Genomic DNA, 15,786 nt, shown 5'->3' on the forward strand with positions numbered 1-15,786 from the left:
GCAAGCTGATCTGATTTCACACCAGTTTGTCTTTCTAACTGATTTAAGCTCAAGTGAGCATTTGTTCTCTGGTCTTACAAGGGACAGATCTGGAATTCTATCTCAAGTCTGTCTTCTCTGGACACCAAACATTGACTTTACTCCATCCTGCCTGTAACCAACTAAGAACTTCATGTCTAGGTACTTTTTAGATGTAACCGTAGAATTTATATGATTGATTGTGAAAAGCTCTAATTTAAGGAACAGCTAAGATCCTTGCTAAAGAGCGCACAGAGACTCAGCTCTTACTGGGTCACTGGAAGGAATCTGTGCCTTTCATTTAAAGGAATCTCTAGTGCAGAACCATCCCCAGACCTGCATTTTATCTCCTGTGCCCCAGCGCAAGTGCTCTCCCTTGGTTGCAGACTTTGGTGGTGTTTTATTGCCTCTTCAAGGTGTATCCAGGGCTTCCCTGGTGGCTCAGTTGTCAAGAATCTGCCTGCAATATAGGAGCCACAGGAGATGTGAGTTCGATCCCCAGGCCCAGAAGATCCCCTGGAGGAGGAAATGGCAACCCGCTCCAGTATTCTTGCCAGGAAAATCCTGTGGACAGAGAGGCGGGCTACAGTTTATGGGGTCTCAAAGAGCAGGACACAACTGAAGGGACTGAGCACACATCGACAAATGTGTACGCATAGAATCCCTTTCTTGTATTAAATCCTGGCTAATGTTCCCTTCATAGCCTCTTTTTTTTTTCCTTCATACTATCAGAAGTATATGTAACTTTTCCAGTTCCTGGACTCCCATCTTCGTGCTTCAAGGATGTGAACTATCATCTGTGATGGATGGATGGCCAGACCTGCCAGCCTGGTGGCAAAATTGTTGAAAAAACCAAACAGCCGAAATGTGCCAGCAAAAGTGAAATGCACACACAAAGTAGCCTCAAGATAATTGTCTCTTCCAGATTTCTGGAGCAGGTGCATGACCTGAGGGAGACAGGACTGCTCCTTTGGGAGCTTCTGGGCTGGCTATGACTTACATCTCTGCTTTCTGATAAATTCCCCAATCGTCCTTCCACCACTACCTCCTCCATCACCTATGTCCCCCGCTGCTCCTCCTGCTCCTTATTTATTGAGCTGAGTAGGCACTATGATCAACCTTGCTCTCTGGACAGTGTAACAGAGGCTTACAGAAAAGTCAGGGTCATATAGTAAGTGGTAGAAATGAAAGGTCTGTCTCATTTTAACCTCTCTGCTCTGAACCTTTTATATAAAACTGACTTCCCAATAGAGCTGTGTGTTTCAGAGAAGACCAACTATACTTGCTTAGTATAATATGCAAGTATATACTTGCATGCTATATACAAACCACTTGGTATTTACTATACATACATATATACTATACTATACACACTATACTTGCTTAGTATAGTATGCAAGTACCATATACAAACTAAACACAAACTTATTCATTTACTTATTTGTTCACTCACTGATTTACTCAAATAGACAAACAACAAAAAAACTGAAATTCTCATTGTGTGCCAAGCAGAGAGCTACAATCAAGAACCAAAGACTCAAGATTTCTGCCCTTCATAGCATTTATATTTGGGCGGAGAGGGGCAAGGAGCAGAAAATAAGCAGTAAATCACTAAATATTTATAAACTGTTTTTAGGTGTAACTGAAGTAAACTATCAGAGAATAAAGATAAATGGGATAATAAAGAGGAATAAGGGTCTGCTTAAGAGAGAGAGTAGAGCAGAAAACACATCTTAGAGGAGCTGTTATTTAAAACTAAGACCTAAAGATGGAGAACAAGAAAGTCAAGAAAAGCTGAGGGAATATATTCCAGGCTGAGAGTAGCAAATGCAAAGATCCTGGGGTAGAAACTAGTTTGGATCGTCTAGAAGACCACTGATATAGGTTGAATTGTGTCCTCCATAACTATATATGGAACCTCAGAATGTGACCTTATTTGGAAATAAGGTCTTAATAAGATCAAATTAAGATGAGGTCACACTTGATTAGGGTGCATGCATGATGAGTCGCTTGAGTTATGTCTGACTCTCTGCGACCCTGTGGACTGTAGCCTACCCGACTCCTCTGTTCATGGGATTCTCCAGGCAAGAATACTGGAGTGGGTTGCTGTGCCCGCCTCCAGGGAATCTTCTTGACTCAGGGATCGAACCTGGGTCTCTTCTGTCTCCTGCATTGGCAAGTGAGTTCTTTACTGTGGTAGCAGCCCAAGGACAAAAGAACAGAAAACAAAACAAAACAAAACAAAAAAAAAACAAGGAGGGCCTTGGAATGCAGGAATGGAAAAAACTAGTCCCTTATCGTCCTTCCCCCCAATCCCCGCACCCATATGTAACTATAACTGAATTTCAGGTCCTCTGGAGCAACATACCCTGTCTCCCCCTCCTACCCCTTAGAGAGAAGGTATTTGCCCTACTCTTCCCCCACCCAGTATACATGTCTCATCCAATCAGCAAATGACTTGCAAGATCCCTAACCTGCCCCTTGTACACTGGGTATAAAAATGGACTAGTGACCCCTGTTCAATGTCGGCTCTCCCTTGAGCTGGCCCGCGGTTCTAACAGTGTCTCCCACTCTAATAAACTTTGTTCTCCTCTAATCCTGCCTCAGGTCTGGAAATTCTTTTCCAACCCGTGCACAGGCCACAACATTTACCACTAGTGCCACCTGGGAAGCCCCCAAATTGTTCATTTGGCTGTGCTGGGTCTTAGTTATGGCAAATGGGATCTAGTTCCTTGACCAGGGACTGAACCCTGGCCCCTTGCACTGAAAATGTAGAATCTTAACCACTGCACCACCAGGGAAGCCCAGTATTTGGGGCTTCAGTAGTAAAGACTCTGCTGCCAATGCAAGAAACATGGATTTGATCGCTGGGTTGGGAAGATACCCTGGAGAGCGAAATGGTAATCCACTCCAGTATTCTTGCCTGGGAAATTCCATGGACAGAGGAACCTGATTATAGTCCATGGAGTTGCAAAGGAATCAGACATAACTTAGTGACTGAACAACGACAACGAATCAAATATGATCCATGTCCTATGAAATGAAAATATCTCCTGCCATATCTATAAGCAAGAAATGTCACTGCTGCTGCTGCTGCTGCGTCGCTTCAGTCGTGTCCGACTCTGTGCGACCGCATAGACGGCAGCACACCAGGCTCCACCGTCCCTGGGATTCTCCAGGCAAGAACACTGGAGTGGGTTGCCATTTCCTTCTCCAATGCGCGAAAGTGAAAAGTGAAAGGGAAGTCGCTCAGTCGCGACCCCATGGACTGCAGCCCAGCAGGCTCTTCCATCCATGGGATTTTCCAGGCGAGAGTACTGGAGTGGGTTGCCATTGCCTTCTCCAAATGTCACAGCCATCAGCAATTTCTGGCCTCCAAATGTGAATGAGGCCTCCCAAAACTGTGATCCAACAGATGCTGCCCCTGCCCACACAAATGAATTCAGTGAGCCCAGAGGCTTGCTTCTTCCCATACAAAGAATGCTAAATTCCTTAACTTGATACCTGATCTTTGATGTTCAGACTGCCTGCTCCCTTTGTTACAAGCTTGTATATAGTTGGACTTCCCCTCCTGCCTCCTTGGATCAGTGAGTGTCTCAGAACTAACTGAGGTGCTGCCTCCCAGGCTGCAGCCCTCGTTTTGCCTCAATTAAAACTTAACTCACAACTCTCGAGTTGTGCATATATTTTAGTTGACATATTTTTTTTTAAGATACAGGACAGACATACAAAAAGAATGTCATGAAAGAGGCAGAGATTGGAAGGATGTAGCCGCAAGCCAAGGGATGCTGAGAATTTCCAGCTGCTACCAGAAGCTATAAAGCAGCCAAGAAGATTTCACCCAGAGAGATAGAGAATGGCCCTGCTGACACCTTGATTTAGAACTTCTAGGTCCTGGAACAGTAAGATTACATTTCTGTTGTTGTTATAGTAAGCCCTCCAGTGGCACTTTGTTATGGAAACCCTAGGAAACAAACACCAACTCAGAGATGCCAGGAAGGATTCAGATTTTATTCTGTGTGACTGAAGACAGGACAAAAAGGCAGTGGGGAATACTGGAGACTTGCAGTAGCTGAGAGAAAAAAAAAAAAAAAATGATGGTGCCTTGTTTGTTACATTAAAAATGGAAAGGGCTAGTTCGTTCATTTGTTTTAATTGGAGCCTATAGTTCTATGTTGGACTTCAGTAAAAACCTAGGATAATTCAAGAGGACGCACGCACCCCGATGTTCACTGCAGCCCTACTTACAATAGCCAGGACATGGAAACAACCTACACATTCATCAGCAGAGGAATGGATAAAGAAGAGGTAGGATATACAACATGTTACTACTCGGACACAAAAAGGAAAGAAATTTGGTCATTTGCAGAAACGAGGATGGATCTACAGACTGTCATATGGAGTGAAGCAAGTAAGAAAAAGAAAAACAAGTATCTTATATATTTTTTTTTTTATAATCCTCACTTTATTTAATAATACAGCCATTATATTTTAAAGAATTTATGAGGAAAAAGAATAGTCCTTTATAAAATATGGAACGCTTCACGAATTTGCGTGTCATCCTTGCGCAGGGGCCATGCTAATCTCTGTATCGTTCCAATTTTTTTAGTATATGTGCTGCCGAAGCGAGCACAAGTATCTTATATTAACGTGTATATGTGGAACCTGAAAAAGCTGGTACAGATTATCTTATTTACAAAGCAGAATAGAGACACATAGAGAACAAATATATAGCTACGAAGGGGGAAAGGCAGGGTGGGATGAATTGGGAGACTGGGAATAACATATACATACTGTTGATACTATGTATAAAATAAACTAATGAGAACCCACTGTACAGCACAAGGAACTCTACCCAATGCTCTGTGGTGACCTAAATGGGAAGGAAATCCATAAAAGAGGGGATTTATGTATACGTAAAAGCAGAGACATTACTTTGCCAACAAAGGTCCGTCTAGTCAAGGCTATGGTTTTTCCTGTGGTCATGTATGGATATGAGAGTTGGATTGTGAAGAAAGCTAAGTGTCGAAGAATTGATGCTTTTGAACTGTGGTGCTGGAGAAGACTTTTGAGAGTCCCTTGGACTGCAAGGAAATCCAACCAGTCCATTCTGAAGGAGATCAGCCCTGGGATTTCTTTGGAGGGAATGATGCTGAAGCTGAAACTCCAGTACTTTGGCCACCTCATGTGAAGAGTTGACTCATTGGAAAAGACTCTGATGCTGCGAGGGATTGGGGGCAGGGGGAGAAGGGGATGACAGAGGATGAGACGGCTGGATGGCATCACTGACTCAATGGACCTGAGTCTGAGTGAACTCTGGGAGTTGGTGATGGACAGGGAGGCCTGGTGTGCTGCGATTCATGGGGTTGCAAAGAGTCAGACACGACTGAGCAACTGAACTTAACTGGACTGACACGTGAATCACTTCACCATATAGTAAAAACAAACACAACACTGTAAAGCGACTATACTTCAAAACAAACAAACAAAAACATAGGAACTAGCACTCCAAATCACTTTGGATAAGTTCTTAAAACTGATCCACAATTTTACCTGTGAAATATGAATAACAGACTTTCTATGAAGGTTTACTCAGTGCCTGGCACATAATAAGCACCTAATAAAAAGGTGACTGTTCTTGCTAATGTTAACATTATTTCATCAGAACCTAACAAAGTCTGGTACAAAACTTAACCCCCACAAGTGTTCAGTTCAATTGCTCAGTCGTGTCCGACTCTTTGTGACCCCATGAATCGCAGCACGCCAGGCCTCCCTGTACATCACCAACTCCTGTTGTTTACCCAAACTCACTTCCATCGAGTCGGTGATGCCATCCAACCATCTCATCCTCTGTCATCCCCTTCTCCTCCTGCCCCCAATCCTTCCCAGCATTCGGGTCTTTTCCAGTGAGTCAACTGTTCGCATGAGGTGGCCAAAGTACTGGAGTTTCAGCTTCAACATCAGTCCTTCCAACGAACACCCAGGACTGATCTCCTTTAGGATGGACTGGTTGGATCTCCTTGCAGCCCAAGGGACTCTCAAGAGTCTTCTCCAACACCACAGTTCAAAAGTATCAATTCTTTGGTGCTTAGCTTTCTTCACAGTCCAACTCTCACATCCATACATGACTACTGGAAAAACCATAGCCTTGACTAGATGGACTTTTTTGGCAAAGTAACGTCTCTGCTTTTAAATATGCTATCTAGGTTGGTCAAAACCTTCCTTCCAAGGAGTAAGTGTCTTTTAGTTTCATGGCTGCAATCACCATCTGCAGTGTATACTAAGTTAAATTTAGGATCAGAATGTTTGAGCCCAAATTAGTATTCTCCTCTTTACATTTATTGTAAAAAACTGTATTTTATGAAATTGTTGATATTTAATCATTTTGGGATCAGTATCATTTCTTTTTATTGTCAAACAATATTCTATTGAATGGAAAGACCACATTTATCCACTCATCAGTTGATGACAATTGCACTGTTTCCGTAACATCCATACTGTTATGAACAACAGTACTCTGAATATTCATGTACAAGTTTATTTGTGGACACAAGTTTTTAACTCTCTTGAATATGTACCTAGGAGTGGGGATGCTGGGCCATCTGGTAAACCCATAGCTAACCTTTGCAGAAAATGCCAAACTATTTTCCAAAGCAGTTCCTTCAGTTTACATTCCCACCAGCAATGTACGTGGTTTGTAATTTTTCCACATCCTTGCCAACACCTGTTACCATCTTGTCTTTTGATTACAGAGAGTTTTGTGTTTTTTAAACAGGGGTATAATAAGAAAATCCACTTTGCAAAGTTATTAAGAAGAGCAAATATGATAATAGATATGAAAATGCTTTCTAAATTGATAGTTGTCCTTATTACACCAACAGAAGCAAGGAGAGGAAAGAAAATACAGGGAGTATTTCTTGCCTGTGCTACAGAGACACACACGATATTTTAATAACTAAATAAGACAAGTGATCTTTGAAATTCAATTCAGTGCCAATGTTATTTGCAATTCTAATGAACTCTTAAGGCTGAAAGAACCCTAACAATTTAAGCTTTTAACCTCTCCTTCTCCATTTCTGTGGTCTGCCTTTCCCAGGCTATCAGTGACTGATGAGGGAGTGGGTTTAAAAAAAATAAAAAATGTTCAGTAAGATGTTTAGAGGAACTTCCTGTAAGTTGTAAGAGGAAAGGTGCATTTTATTTTTCATGGAAATGTGCACATTATCCATTCTAGGATTTTTTTTTCCCCTAGAAACTTGCATCAAACTCTGCCAGAGGCCAGGGAATAGATGTCAAGATTTGGGTTGGGTGGAGAGTCCTGTGGTCTGCCCTTTTATCATGCAGCTCATTTCTCTGCTGACCTGGACACAATGAATGACCTCAGCAGATACTTTTGACAACCTCTGTGTATTTAGAATCCCAGAGCTCATCTATAAGAATCAACCATCTGAAAGTTAATTTTAGAGGTCCATGAAGAGGAACCAAATTCTGCATCATTTGATGAAGGGACACTTAAATTGAGGGTGGAGGCTGCTATGCATTCCTCTCCAAAAAACAAAGGCACAGCACAGTGAAAATTCAGGTTTTCCTTCTACTAGCTGCAGGCATCTTTCAGTGTCATATCTTTTTGCCTTTTCATACTGTTCATGGGGTTCTCAAGGCAAGAATACTGAAGTGGTTTGTTATTCCCTTCTCCAGTGGACCACATTGTGTCAGAACTCTCCATCATGACCCATCCATCTTGAGTGGACCTACATGGTTTGGCTTATAGTTTCATTGAGTTAGACAAGGCTGTGGTCCACGTGATCAGTTTGATTAGTTTTCTGTAACTGTGCTTTTCATTCTGCCTGCCCTCTGATGGATAAGGATAACAGGTTTCTGGAAGCTTCCTGATGGGAGAGACAGACTGTGGGGGAAACTGGGTCCTGTTCTGATGGGCAGGGCCATGCTCAGCAAATCTTTAATTTAATTTAATTTTCTGCTGATGGGCGGGGCTGTGTTCCCTCCCTGTTGTTTGACCTGAGACTAAATTTTGGTGGAGGTAATGAAAATAATGGCGACCTCCTTCAAAAGGTCTTGTGCACCCACTGCCACACTCAGTACCCTGGACCCTGCAGTAGGCCACCCCCGACCCACGCCTCTGCTGGAGACTCCTTTCTCCTGGGTCCTGGTGCACACAAGGCTTTGTTTGTGACCTCCAAGAGTCTGTTTCCCCAGTCCCGTGTAAGTTCTGGTGGCTCTCTGGTGGGGTTAATGGCGACCTCCTCCAAGAGGGCTTATGACACAGCCAGGTCTGCTGCACCCAGAGCCTCTGCCCCTGCAGTAGGCAACTGCTGACCTGTACCTCCACAGGAGACACTCAACCACTCAAAGGCAGGTCTTGCTCAGTATGAAAATGCAAAGATATGACAATGAAAGATGAACTCCCCAGGTCAGTAGGTGCCCAATATGCTACTGGAGAAGAGTGGAGAAATAACTCCAAACAGAATGAAGAAATGGAACCAAAACTAAAACAATGCCCAATTCTGGATGTGACTGGTGATAGAAGTAAAGTTCGATGGTCTAAAGAACAATATTGCATAGGAACCTGGAATGTTAGGTCCCTGAATCGAGGGAAATTAGAAGTGGTCAAACAAGAGATGGCAAGAGTGAACACTGACATTTTAGGAATCAGTGAACTAAAATGGACTGGAATGGGCAAATTTAACTCAGATGACCATTGTATCTACTACCGTGGGCAAGAATCCGTTAGAAGAAATGGAGTAGCCCTCATAATCAACAAAAGAGTCCAAAATGCACTTTTTGGATGCAATCTCAAAAATGACAGAATGATCTCTGTTCCTTTCCAAGGCAAACCATTCAATATCACAGTAATCCAAGTCTATGCCCCTACCAGTAATGCTGAAGAAGCTGAAGTTGAATGATTCTATGAAGATGTACAAGCCCTTCTAGAACTAACACCCAAAAAAGATGTCCTTTTCATCATAGGGGACTGGAATGCAAAAGTAGGAAGCCAAGAGATACCTGGAGTAACAGGCAAATTTGGCCTTAGAGTACAAAATAAAGCAGGGCAAAGGTGAACAGAATTTTGCCAAGAGAATGCACTGGTCATAGAAAACACCCTCTTCCAATAGCACAAGAGAAGACTCTACACATGGACATCACCAGATGGTCAATACCGAAATCAGATTGATTATATTATTTGTATCCAAAGATGGAGAAACTCTATACAGTCAGCAAAAACAAGACTGGGAGCTGACTGTGGCTCAGATCGTGAACTCCTTATTGCCAAATTCAGACTTAAATTGAAGAAAGCAGGGAAAACCACTAGACCATTCCAGTATGACCTAAATCAAATCCCTTATGATTACACAATGGAAGTGACAAATAGATTCAAGAGATTGGATCTGATAGTCAGAGTGCCTGATGAACTATGGACAGAGGTTCATAACACTGTACAGGAGGTAGTGATCAAGAACATCCATCCCCAAGAAAAAGATATGTAAAAGGACAAAATGGTTGTCTGAGGAGGCCTTACAAATAGCTGTGAAAAGAAGAGAAGTGAAAGGCAAAGGAGAAAAGGAAAGATATACCCATTTGAATGCAGAATTCCAAAGAACAGCAAGGAGAGATAAACAAGCCTTCCTCAGTGGAAGGCAAAGAAATAGAGGAAAACAACAGAAAGGGAAAGAGCAGGGATCTCTTCAAGAAAATTAGAGATACCAAAGGTACATTTCATGCAATGATGGGCACAATAAAGGACAGAAATGTTATGGACCTAACAGAAGCAGAAGATATTAAGAAAAGGTGGCAAGAACACACAGAGGAAGTATACATAAGAGATCTTCATGACCCAGATAACCACAATTGTGTGATCAGCCACCTAGAGCCAGACATCCTTTAATGTGAAGTCAAGTGGGTTTTAGGAAGCATAACTTCAAACAAAGTTAGTGGAGGTGATGGAATACCAGTTGAGCTATTTCAAATCCTAAAAGATGATGCTGTGAAAGTGGTGCACTCAATATGTCAGCAAATTTGGAAAACTTATCAGTGGCCACAGGACTGGAAAAGATCAGTTTTCATTCTAATCCCAAAGAAAGGCAATGCCACAGAATGTTCAAACTACTGAACAATTGCATTCATCTCACATAGTAGCAATGTAAAGCTGAAAGTTCTCCAAGTCAGGCTTCAACAGTAAGTGATCCAAGAACTTCCAAATGTTCAAGCTTGATTTAGAAAAGGCAGAGGAACCAGAGATCGAATTGCCAACATCTGCTGGAACACTGAAAAAGTAAGAGAGTTCCAGAAAAACATCTACTTCTGCTTTACTGGCTACGCTGAAGCCTTTGACTGTGTGGATCACAATAAACTGTGGAAAATTCTTAAAGAGATGGAATACCAGACCACCTGACCTGCCTCCTGAGAAATCTGTATGCAGGTCAAGAAGCAACAGGTAGAACTGGACATGGAACAACAGACTGGTTCCAAATTGGGAAAGGAGTATGTCATGACTGATATTGTCACCCTGATTATTTAACTTATATGCAGAGTACATCACGCGAAATGCTGGCCTGGGTGAAGCACAAGCTTCAGTCAAGATTGCTGGGAGAAATATCAGTAACCTCAGATACGCAGATGACACTACCCTTATGGGAGAAAGTGAAGAAGAACTAAAGAGTCTCTTGAAGAAAGTGAAAGAGGAGAGTGAAAAAGCTGGCTTAAAACATTTAAAAAATTAAGATCATGGCATCTGGTCCCATCACTTCATGGCAAATAGATGGAGAAACAATGGAAATAGTGACAGACTTTATTTTGGGGGGCTCCAAAATCATGTAGATGGTGATTGCAGCCATGAAATTAAAAGACACTTGCTCCTTGGAAGAAAAGCTATGACCAACCTGGACAGCATATTGAAAGGCAGACATTACTTTGCCAACAAAGGCCCATCTAGTCAAAGTTATGGTTTTTCCAGTAGTCATGTATGGATGTGAGACTTGGACTCTAAAGAAAGCTGAGCACCAAAGAATTGATGCTTTTGGACTGTGGTGTTGGAGAAGACTCTTGAGAGTCCCTTGAACTGCAAGGAGATCAAACCAGTCAATCCAAAATGAAATCAGTCATGAATATTCATTGGAAGGACTGATGCTGCTGAAGCTGAAACTCCAATACTTTGGCCACCTGATGCGAAGGGCTGACTTATTTGAAAAGACACTGATGCTGGGAAAGATTGAAGGCAGGAGGAAAAGGGGATGGCAGAGGATGAGATGGTTGGATGCCATCACTGACTCTATGGACATGAGTTTGAGTAAGCTCCTGGAGTTGGTGAAGGACAGGTGAGCCTGGCATGCTGCAGTCCATGGGGTCACAAAGAGTCAGACGCAACTGAGCAACTGAACCGAACTGAGCTGCAGTCAAGCATAAAATCACATCTGATCTGCCAAGTCCCTGTTCTGACAACCTGCTAATAACATAGGTTTATCCTGTATTTATTCAGTTGATTTTGTTAGGAAAAGAGGAAAAACAAAAGGAAAAACAAAATCTGTATGTAATGCTCCTCAAACAGTCAATAGTCCTTCTGAATCCTTCAAAAACTATTGTGCTGTGTGTAATTATATGTTCTTTTTGTCACATTTCTTTTTTTCCCTTCTTTCTAGTTGCTACAGAGCCCTCAATCTGACATCTATCTGCCACTATCTAACAGTTCCTTATTTGAATGTAAGTTTACTAATACTTCAAAAACTGCCAACACACTAATATGCTTTTACCAATCAACAAAGCTGACTCAATTCAACCTGGATACTTTTCAGACTTGTGTAAAGAGGGCATTTACTGACACAGTTCCTCAGGTCTGGCCTATGTGCTCCTAGCCCAGAGGCAACAGTAGCCAAACTGGGCCAGAGAAAATGCTCCTAAATCAAAATGCATCACCCGCAGAGGCACAAACCACTGAGTGAGTCATGCAAACAGCAGAAACAAGGAAATGATAAGCTTAAACACAGCTCAACTTTGGATGCTGCCACTGGGCACATTCTTTTGAAATACTCTTTTCATCTTGCCACGACTCTTTAAAAAAAATTAAAGCTCTGCGGAAATTTTATTTTCTGTCATGTTGATCCAAATTGTAGACAGTACTGCCCTAGATCAGTGGTTCTTACACTTTGATGGGGGTCCTTAACATAATCTGTCAAAAGCAGTAGACTTTCTCTCTTAAATATGGACATCTACACCCTCAGGTGAAGCATTTATATGAAACTGATCACCTCTAGGCCCCCTTCCCCACCAGCCTGCCTTTCAGAGAGGAGGAAGCTTCTGCAATCCATCTCTGGGGAATAATCCTGCTCATGCATTGTCTGCATCTATCAGGCCTCCAGCACATTTTATGGGGCTGACCTGAGGTCTGAACCACGAGACAAGTGTTTCCTGGTGGCTCAGATGGTAAAGCGTTTGTCTACAGTGTGGGAGACCTGGGTTTGATCCCTGGGTCGGGAAGATCCCCTGAAGAAGGAAATGGCAACCCACTCCAGTAATCTTGCTTGGAAAATCCCATGGGTGGAGGAGCCTAGTAGGCTACTGTCCACAGGATCGCAAAGAGTCAGACATGACTGAGCGACTTCACTTCACTTCACAACAAAAGCAAGGGCCTGCAGGCATTTGCATTGAGATCAAATGCCAGCAATCCACCTGCCTTTTTCATCTATTGTTTAATTTGTTGGAGAGTTACTCCCTTTGTCCTCCCAGTTCTCCAGCATCTGCCCTGGTGTACCCGGCTGCTTGCCTCAAGCCACAGAATCACACACTCAGTTCACAAAACAGCTTTTCATTAGAGCTGACATCCACCTTCAGTCTGCATAGGTAGCTCTTCAGGGCTGGACTCAGCTGAGAGTCAAGAACCCTAGCTTTTGTCAAGAAAGTGGATGCTATCAGAAATCAATCTGTCAAGGATTAAATAGTCAGAGAAAAGAAATGGAGAGGGAGGGGAAAGGGACATGCCAGAGTAGCTGGCAGAAAGTGGAGAGAAAGCTGAAGCTCAGAGGTATGAAGGTCACACTCCAGTTTGCATGGCTGACCTGCCTGTGTGCTGCCCTTACAAGTCCCCCAAAAGGCAGAGGTGCTTGTCGTCTCTATGGCCCCAAGCTTCCCTCTGACCTCTCATGACATTCCCAAAGCCAGTAACAGTCATCCCACAAGGTCCTACACCTACCACGTGACCATCTCAGGTTTATTACTAAAAGCTATACTGTCCCCTTCCGATGCTCTGAAACTTTCCCCTACTTTGTTTCAAACAGAATTTTCATTTTTCTTTCCAATACCCATCCTCCTCCAGTTACCTCAGTACTGTTCCTCAAGTCCTCTAAGTCAGTACTATTGTCCCATTTCTTGAGACACTAATAGTTGGGAGGATGCATAGTAAGTACTTCTGGCTGAAGAGGCCCTGGGGTCTCAGGGAGACACCCAGGAAAGGTTTTGTCACTCTTGAAAAAGAGACAATGGGAAGGGATGGTGTGTGGTCCATTTGTGGTCATTTCTGAAGGGAACGCCTAATACTCACACAATGACCCTGAAACAATGAAGGAGATCAGTTGGAAGACAAATGATGAAACAAAGGTGGAAAAGCAGAAAGGGGGAAAGAGCCTGTATCTGCATCTTAACAATACTGAGATGCAGAATGAATTACCCCAGCCCACTTGCCTATGGTCTTTACATTACATTGTGAGGAAATGCAACTCCTATGTGTTGAGTCAGCCTGAGTCATGGATTTCTGTTTCTTGCAGCCAGAGGCAGCTGATGAATTCACCACCTGAGCCATGTCTGGGTTCCCACATACTGCTTATTGTTTCCACTTCTCATATGGATGTCAAGTAGACCATACATTCTGTAAGGACAAGGACCATGCCTTCAACTTTATAGTTCCCACAGGACTGAGTGTAGAGCCGTGTTCACTGTAGATTCTTAATAAACAGGACAAATGGGACACTGGATATTTAACTTGTACTTCAAAGGAACAGACTTTCGAAAGTGAAGGACTACTTAACTAGCTCTGTGTGGCCTACAAAGTCATCTCTAAGACTCAGTTTCCTTGTCTGTAAAATGGGTGATAGCAAAGAATGGTGTTAAACACCCATGATGAGTAATTAGCCAGACATAGGCTCAAATATAAGCTCTGCGATATTCAGGGCAAATTTCTTTAACTCTCTGTGCCCAGTTTCCTCCTCTGTAGACTCAGATAATAACATTTACCTCAGAGTGCGGCAGTGAGACTTAACTGAGATGGTGTATTTAAGGTATTTAGTACTCTCTGAAAACATCTATTTCTGCTTTATTGACTATGCCAAAGCCTTTGACTGTGTGGATCACAATAAACTGTGGAAAATTCTGAAAGAGATGGGAATACCAGACCACCTGACCTGCCTGTTGAGAAATTTGTATGCAGGTCAGGAAGCAACAGTTAGAACTGGACATGGAACAACAGACTGGTTCCAAATAGGAAAAGGAGTTCATCAAGGCTGTATATTGTCACCCTGTTTATTTAACTTATATGCAGAGTACATCATGAGAAACGTGGGACTGGACGAAACACAAACTGGAATCAAGACTGCCGGGAGAAATATCAATAACCTCAGATATGCAGATGACACCACCCTTATGGCAGAAAGTGAAGAGGAACTCAAAAGCCTCTTGATGAAAGTGAAAGTGGAGAGTGAAAAAGTTGGCTTAAAGCTCAACATTCAGAAGACGAAGATCATGGCATCCTGTCCCTTCACTTCATAGGAAATAGATGGGGAAACAGTGGAAACAGTGTCAGACTTTATTTTTCTAGGCTCCAAAATCACTACAGATGGTGACTGCAGCCATGAAATTAAAAGACGCTTACTCCTTGGAAGGAAAGTTATGACCAACCTAGATAGCATATTCAAAAGCAGAGACATTACTTTGCCAACAAAGGTTAGTCTAGTTAAGGCTATGGTTTTTCCTGTGGTCATGTATGGATGTGAGAGTTGGACTGTGAAGAAGGCTGAGCGCCAAAGAATTGATGCTTTTGAACTGTGGTGCTGGAGAAGACTCTTGAGAGTCCCTTGGACTGCAAGGAGATCCAACCAATCCATTCTGAAGGAGATCAGCCCTGGTATTTCTTTGGAAGGAATGATGCTAAAGCTGAAACTCCAGTACTTTGGCCACTTCATGCGAAGAGTTGACTCATTGGAAAAGACTCTGATGCTGGGAGGGATTGGGGGCAGGAGGAGAAGGGGACGACAGAGGATGAGATGGCTGGATGGCATCGCTGACTCGATGGACGTGAGTCTCAGTGAACTTCCGGAGTTGGTGGTGGACAGGGAGGCCTGGTGTGCTGCAATTCATGGGGTCGCAAAGAGTTGGACACGACTGAGCAACTGATCTGATCTGATCTGTGCTATTACTTAATGCTCAGTCAACAAATCCTTTGTGGGAGTTATTGTGTGGGTGCAGTAAAATTGTATTCATAATGCCTGACACATACCAGGAAAGTAATAAATCACTAAGGAAGAAAGCATAGGGATAAGTCTTGGGTATGAGGTGGAGATGGACCATCTCCTATTAGCCTTTGGAGCTGGGGGAAGTTGGCAGCTGAATGTAGACCATGGAAGTATCTCTTACCTGTGGGAATTAACTATTGATTTCATCTTCACTTCGTTAAGTCTCCTATTGATTTCAACCAGGCCAGGGGGAAGATGGAAGTCAACCACTAAACAGACACTCAATGCATATCAGGAAAGTTTGCTCTTCCTTCAG

The 15,786-nt window shown here is 42.8% G+C and overlaps 1 protein-coding gene and 1 non-coding gene across 4 annotated transcripts in view; both read right to left on the reverse strand.

The window, feature by feature from the left end:
• The window catches only part of GRM7 (glutamate metabotropic receptor 7), a 940,532-nt gene that overhangs the window by 234,435 nt on the left and 690,311 nt on the right, over nt 1-15,786 (reverse strand). The window lies entirely within an intron of this gene.
• Nucleotides 4,545-4,651, reverse strand: LOC112443544 (U6 spliceosomal RNA). The gene has a single exon (XR_003031956.1). It is a non-coding gene; the product is annotated as a U6 spliceosomal RNA (small nuclear RNA).

Source organism: Bos taurus, chromosome 22, assembly GCF_002263795.3.
Source record: "Bos taurus isolate L1 Dominette 01449 registration number 42190680 breed Hereford chromosome 22, ARS-UCD2.0, whole genome shotgun sequence".
In the NCBI taxonomy this organism is placed as follows: domain Eukaryota; kingdom Metazoa; phylum Chordata; class Mammalia; order Artiodactyla; family Bovidae; genus Bos; species Bos taurus.